The sequence below is a fragment of the Phocoena sinus genome, chromosome 4 (assembly GCF_008692025.1).
Source record: "Phocoena sinus isolate mPhoSin1 chromosome 4, mPhoSin1.pri, whole genome shotgun sequence".
Classification (NCBI taxonomy): domain Eukaryota; kingdom Metazoa; phylum Chordata; class Mammalia; order Artiodactyla; family Phocoenidae; genus Phocoena; species Phocoena sinus.
Window position 1 is genome coordinate 34,979,193 of NC_045766.1, and position 7,903 is coordinate 34,987,095.

The following is a 7,903-nucleotide window of genomic DNA, read 5'->3' on the forward strand; positions in this document are numbered from 1 at the left end:
AGGACGTTTTCTGAGGGCAGGTGTCCTTTACAACCCTGAGTGTTTGTGAATGTTCAGTGACAGTTAGCTGTGGGTTTAAAGCCGCTCTTTCGGGAAATGGCCACAAGGCGGCAGCATTTCTACGTTTCCAACTCTGGGATTTTGGGCAACAGAGCCTTCCTGGAAATCCTGTTAGTAGGCTGCAAATTAGAGTGGAATGCACCAGGCCAAACGTCCAAGAGCTTATATTTCCTTACTTCTTGTTTGTTTTTTAAATTTAAATTTTATTTATTATCATAATAAATTTGATTAAAATGTTGTGTGTGTTCTAGGTGTACAGAATCTGATTCATTATATGTACGTATCGACCTATTCATCTTTGGATCCTTTCCTGTGTAGGTTATTACAGAGTGTTGAGTAGACCTGTCTTGGTATTCTATAGGTATTTTGTGATTATGTATTTCATATGTATTAGTACATGTCTGTTAATCCCCGTATGCTAATTCATAACTTCCTTACACTTTTCCATTTGGTTAAACATAATTTGGTTTTCTGACTCTATGCGTGTCCTTCTCTTGGAAATTATTTCATGGGTAACAATTTTTAGGTAACATCTACAGGTAATGTCATAGGATATCTGTCTTTCGGTTTCTTTCTTACTTCAACTTGGGTGATTATCCCTAGATCCTTCTATGGTGGTGCCAACAGCATTGTTCCATGCTTTTCCATGGCTAATATTCCGTGTGTACATGGACCACTTCTTTTTGGTGCATTTTTCTGTTGATGGACATTTTGGTTTCTTCCAAGTCTTGGCCGTGGTACATGTTGCTGCAGTGAAGGATAGCCAGCCTGTGTTTTTTTGATTCTGGTCTACTCAGGTGATAGGCCCATCAGTGGGCCTACCAGATCACATGGTAGCTCAATGTTTACCTTTAAACGCACCTCCATTCTGTTCTCACTACTGGCTGTTACCAGGTTACATCCCACCAGCAGTTAGAGGGTATGCAGTTCTCTAAAACCCCTCCAGCATTTATTGTTTGTAGACGTTTTTGCTGATGATCATTCTGACAGCTCTGAGGTGAACATTTTTGTAGACTGGATTTGCATGGCTTTATTAATTCCTGATGTTGAGTATTTTCCCTTGCCCTTTTTTTTTAACAAAAACAAAGAAAGAAAAAGAGAAGACAAAAGGTGCGAAAAATATGCCTCTTGAAATTGTCATTTGAAAATGTGCACGTCTTTTGAGTTTTTTGCTCAATTTACGACCCAAGGATTTGTTTTGAGGGCAGGTGTCATTTACAGGCCTGCAATTATTTTGAGTATCAAGTGACCATTAGCCCTGTTTTTTGTTGTTGTTGTTGTTGTTGTTTTGGGGTTTTTTTGCGGTATGTGGGCCTCTCACTGTTGTGGCCTCTCCCGTTGCACAGCACAGGCTCTGGACACGCATGCTCAGCAGCCATGGCTCACGGGCCAAGCCGCTCCGCATCATGTGGGATCCTCCTGGACCGGGGCACGAACCCGCATTGGCAGGCGGCCCCCCAACCACTGCGCCACCAGGGAAGCCCCGTTTTAGCGCTATTTTTAAAGCTGCTGTTTTGAGAAACGGCCACAAGGCAGCAGCAGTTCTCCTTTACCAAATATGGTTACGAGGGCAACAGAGCCTCATTGGAAGTCGTGTTCTTGGTTGTAAATTAGAATGGAATGTGCCAGGAAAAAGCCCCTTAAGTTTATGTCTCACTACTTCTTGTTCGTTTTTTTAATTTAATTTTTAATCACAGCAACTTTGATTTCAATGTTTTGCTTGTTCTAGGTGTGCGAGATGTGGTTCTTTTACACATATACCTATATCTCTTCTTCTTTGGATCCTTTTCCCATGTAGGTTAGGGCACAATGTTTAATAGTCTTCTATTTGTATTCCTTAGGTCTTTGGTGATTATATATTTCAGCTGTGTTTGTATATCTCTTCTAAACCCAATATCCTAATGTATACAATCTTCACAACTTTCCATTGGTGAACCATAAGTTTGTTTAATGAATCTGTGATTGCCTTTCTCTGTGAAAATATCTCCATTGTTACCAATGTTTAGGTAACACCTATATGTGATATCATAGGATATGTGTATTTTGCTTTCTGACTTACTACAAGTTGCGTGATTACCTCTAGACTCACGTACGGTGCTGCAAATGGCATTGTGCTACTTTTTTCCTTGGCTAATGTTCCATCTGTACATGTACCAGTTCTTCTTTGTCCACCCATCTGTTGATGGACTTTTTAGTTGCTTCCATGTCTTGGCTATTTTAATACTGCTGCAATGCACATTTGCCTGCCTGTGTCTTTCCAATTGTGCCTTCTTAGGCTATAGGCCCAGGAGTGGGGCTCCTGGATCATATCATAGCTCAGTGTTTACCTTGTAACGGCACCTCCATTCTGTTCTCATTAGTGGCTCTTACCACGTAAAGTCCCACTTAAAGTTGAGGGTATGCACTTCTTCATAACCACTTCATCATTTATTGTTCGTAGTTTTTTTTGCTTATGGTTATTCTGACTGGTGTGAGCTGATACCTCTTTCTGGTCGGACTTGTATGCATCTCATAATCCCCTGCAATTGAGCTTTCAGGTATGTCCCTTTTTTCTTCAAACTGTGAGTACAGCTTACCTCTTCAAATTGTTTTCTTGAAGTATGTGCCACATTTTGAAGTATTTTGCCCATTACCTCCCTCAAGACATTTTGAGGGCAGGTTTCATTGACAGCCCTCCAGTACTTGTGCATATGAAGTGACACTTAGCACAGATTTTAAAGCTGCTGTTGCAGGTAACGGCCAGAGGGCGGCAGCATATCTGCTTTCCCCACTCTGGTAACTAGGGAAACAGACCTTCCTGCCAGTGGTGTTCTTTGGTTATAAATTAAAGTGGAGTGTCCCCGGATAAACCCCCAAAAGCTGATGTCTCCTTACTTATGTTTGTTTTTTTCATTGAATTTATATTTTTTATTGGAGTAATATTCCATTGTGTCCATGGACCACTTCTTCTTTCTGCATTCCTCTGTTGATGGACATTTTCGTTGCTTCCAAGTGTTGGCTATGGTAAATATTGCTGGAGCGCAGGATCACCAGCCTGTGTCTTTTTGATTCTCATCCTCTCAGGCGATAGGCCCAGCAGTGGGTATGATTGATTGAACGGTAGCTCAATGTTTACCCTTTCGAGGCACCTCCATTGTGTTTTCATTAGTGGCTCTTACCACGTCCCACTTAGAACCTAGGGTACGCATTTCTCCACAACCCCTTCAGCATTTATTGTTTTCAGAATTTTTGCTGATGACTATTCTGACTGCTGTGAGCTGATAGGTTTTTGTAATTTGGATTTGCACGTCTTTAATAATTCCTAATGTTCAGCTTTTTTCCATGCCTTTTTTTATTCTGTTAAACAAAAACAGAAAAAAACTGTGAGTACAATAAACCTCTTGAAATTGTCTTCTTGGAAGGTTGCCCTCTTTTGAATTTTTTGGTCGATTTTCGACCCCAGGATTTTTTTTGGGGGGCAGGCGTCATTTACAGGCCTGCAATGAGTGTGAATATTTAGTGACCATTAGCACTAAATGGTGCACACAAGCCGGCAGCATTTCTCCATTCCCATATCAGGTTACTAGGGCAGCAGAGCCTTTCTGGAAGTCATGTTCCCAGGTTGTAAATTAGAATGGAATGTGCCAGGAAAAACCCCCATAAGTTTATGTCACATCTTGTTCGTTGTTTTACTTTTTTTAATCAGGGTAATGATTAGAATATTGTTTCTCCTAGGTATACACAATCTGGTTCATTTGTACATTATATTTATATATATGTATATATAGATACAGATATAGATGTACAGATCCTCCTCCCATGTAAATTATTGAAGAGTGTCCTGTAGACCTCCCTTTCTATATGGTTGGTCTTTTTGACATATATATTTAATACGCATTTGTACAGATATGGTAATCCTGATCTTAATTTATCCATTCCCCCTACCTTTCCTTTTAGATAAGCATGGTTTGTTTTCTAACTCTCTGAGTGTTTTTCTCTGTGGAAATATGTTCATTTGGGTCAGTTGTTAGATAACGCCGATAAGTGATATCATTGGATATGTCTTTTGCTTTCTGACTTACCTCATGTTCTGTGATTATCTCTAGGCTCATCTATGGTGCCTCAAAGAGCAGTGTTTCTTTGTTTTCCAAGGCTAATATTCCATTGTGTACATGGACCACTTCTTCTTTATCCATTCATCTGCTGATGGACATTTTGGTTGCTTCTGTATCCTGGCTGTTGTGAAAATGGCTGCAGTGCAGCTGTTGCAGCCTCTCTCTTCTCGATTCTGGTCTTCTCAGTTGAGAGGCTCAGCGTTGGACATGCTGCTTGGAATGGTGGCTCGGTTTTACTTTTTTTTTTTTTTTTTTTTTGCCGTACGAGGGCCTCTCACTGTTGTGGCCTCTCCCGTTGCGGAGCACAGGCTCTGGGCACGCATGCTCAGCAGTCATGGCTCACAGGCCTAGCCGCTCCGAGGCATGTGGGATCTTCCCGGACCGGGGCACGAACCCGTGTCCCCTGCATCGGCAGGTGGACTCTCAACCACTGTGCCACCAGGGAAGCCCCAGTTTTTACTTTTAAATGCAGTTCCTTTCTGTTCTCATTATTGACTGTTACCACTTTACATGTCACCAGCAGCTAGAGGGTACAGAGTTCTCTAAAAACCCTTCAGCATGTATTGCTTGTAGACTTTTGCTGATGGTAGTTGACTTGTGTGAGTTGAAACCTTTTTGTAGATTAGATTTGCATGAGGCTAATAATTCCTGATGTTGAGCTTTTATACATTTACCTCTCTTTGGAAGAAGAGTGAGTAAAACTTACCTCTTCATACTATGTATTTGAAACATTTGCCTGTTTTGAATTTTTTTGGCCATTCCCTAGCTCAGGACGTTTTCTGAGGGCAGGTGTCCTTTACAACCCTGAGTGTTTGTGAATGTTCAGTGACAGTTAGCTGTGGGTTTAAAGCCGCTCTTTCGGGAAATGGCCACAAGGCGGCAGCATTTCTACGTTTCCAACTCTGGGATTTTGGGCAACAGAGCCTTCCTGGAAATCCTGTTAGTAGGCTGCAAATTAGAGTGGAATGCACCAGGCCAAACGTCCAAGAGCTTATATTTCCTTACTTCTTGTTTGTTTTTTAAATTTAAATTTTATTTATTATCATAATAAATTTGATTAAAATGTTGTGTGTGTTCTAGGTGTACAGAATCTGATTCATTATATGTACGTATCGACCTATTCATCTTTGGATCCTTTCCTGTGTAGGTTATTACAGAGTGTTGAGTAGACCTGTCTTGGTATTCTATAGGTATTTTGTGATTATGTATTTCATATGTATTAGTACATGTCTGTTAATCCCCGTATGCTAATTCATAACTTCCTTACACTTTTCCATTTGGTTAAACATAATTTGGTTTTCTGACTCTATGCGTGTCCTTCTCTTGGAAATTATTTCATGGGTAACAATTTTTAGGTAACATCTACAGGTAATGTCATAGGATATCTGTCTTTCGGTTTCTTTCTTACTTCAACTTGGGTGATTATCCCTAGATCCTTCTATGGTGGTGCCAACAGCATTGTTCCATGCTTTTCCATGGCTAATATTCCGTGTGTACATGGACCACTTCTTTTTGGTGCATTTTTCTGTTGATGGACATTTTGGTTTCTTCCAAGTCTTGGCCGTGGTACATGTTGCTGCAGTGAAGGATAGCCAGCCTGTGTTTTTTTGATTCTGGTCTACTCAGGTGATAGGCCCATCAGTGGGCCTACCAGATCACATGGTAGCTCAATGTTTACCTTTAAACGCACCTCCATTCTGTTCTCACTACTGGCTGTTACCAGGTTACATCCCACCAGCAGTTAGAGGGTACGCAGTTCTCTAAAACCCCTCCAGCATTTATTGTTTGTAGACGTTTTTGCTGATGATCATTCTGACAGCTCTGAGGTGAACATTTTTGTAGACTGGATTTGCATGGCTTTATTAATTCCTGATGTTGAGTATTTTCCCTTGCCCTTTTTTTTTAACAAAAACAAAGAAAGAAAAAGAGAAGACAAAAGGTGCGAAAAATATGCCTCTTGAAATTGTCATTTGAAAATGTGCACGTCTTTTGAGTTTTTTGCTCAATTTACGACCCAAGGATTTGTTTTGAGGGCAGGTGTCATTTACAGGCCTGCAATTATTTTGAGTATCAAGTGACCATTAGCCCTGTTTTTTGTTGTTGTTGTTGTTGTTGTTTTGGGGTTTTTTTGCGGTATGTGGGCCTCTCACTGTTGTGGCCTCTCCCGTTGCACAGCACAGGCTCTGGACACGCATGCTCAGCAGCCATGGCTCACGGGCCAAGCCGCTCCGCATCATGTGGGATCCTCCTGGACCGGGGCACGAACCCGCATTGGCAGGCGGCCCCCCAACCACTGCGCCACCAGGGAAGCCCCGTTTTAGCGCTATTTTTAAAGCTGCTGTTTTGAGAAACGGCCACAAGGCAGCAGCAGTTCTCCTTTACCAAATATGGTTACGAGGGCAACAGAGCCTCATTGGAAGTCGTGTTCTTGGTTGTAAATTAGAATGGAATGTGCCAGGAAAAAGCCCCTTAAGTTTATGTCTCACTACTTCTTGTTCGTTTTTTTAATTTAATTTTTAATCACAGCAACTTTGATTTCAATGTTTTGCTTGTTCTAGGTGTGCGAGATGTGGTTCTTTTACACATATACCTATATCTCTTCTTCTTTGGATCCTTTTCCCATGTAGGTTAGGGCACAATGTTTAATAGTCTTCTATTTGTATTCCTTAGGTCTTTGGTGATTATATATTTCAGCTGTGTTTGTATATCTCTTCTAAACCCAATATCCTAATGTATACAATCTTCACAACTTTCCATTGGTGAACCATAAGTTTGTTTAATGAATCTGTGATTGCCTTTCTCTGTGAAAATATCTCCATTGTTACCAATGTTTAGGTAACACCTATATGTGATATCATAGGATATGTGTATTTTGCTTTCTGACTTACTACAAGTTGCGTGATTACCTCTAGACTCACGTACGGTGCTGCAAATGGCATTGTGCTATTTATTTCCTTGGCTAATGTTCCATCTGTACATGTACCAGTTCTTCTTTGTCCACCCATCTGTTGATGGACTTTTAGTTGCTTCCATGTCTTGGCTATTTTAATACTGCTGCAATGCACATTTGCCTGCCTGTGTCTTTCCAATTGTGCCTTCTTAGGCTATAGGCCCAGGAGTGGGGCTCCTGGATCATATCATAGCTCAGTGTTTACCTTGTAACGGCACCTCCATTCTGTTCTCATTAGTGGCTCTTACCACGTAAAGTCCCACTTAAAGTTGAGGGTATGCACTTCTTCATAACCACTTCATCATTTATTGTTCGTAGTTTTTTTTGCTTATGGTTATTCTGACTGGTGTGAGCTGATACCTCTTTCTGGTCGGACTTGTATGCATCTCATAATCCCCTGCAATTGAGCTTTCAGGTATGTCCCTTTTTTCTTCAAACTGTGAGTACAGCTTACCTCTTCAAATTGTTTTCTTGAAGTATGTGCCACATTTTGAAGTATTTTGCCCATTACCTCCCTCAAGACATTTTGAGGGCAGGTTTCATTGACAGCCCTCCAGTACTTGTGCATATGAAGTGACACTTAGCACAGATTTTAAAGCTGCTGTTGCAGGTAACGGCCAGAGGGCGGCAGCATATCTGCTTTCCCCACTCTGGTAACTAGGGAAACAGACCTTCCTGCCAGTGGTGTTCCTCGAGAAGAACACATTAGAGGGGAATGTGGCTGGATAAACCCCCAAAAGCTGATGTCTCCTTACTTATATTTGTTTTTCAAATTGAAACCCTAATCCTTATGCCTAAC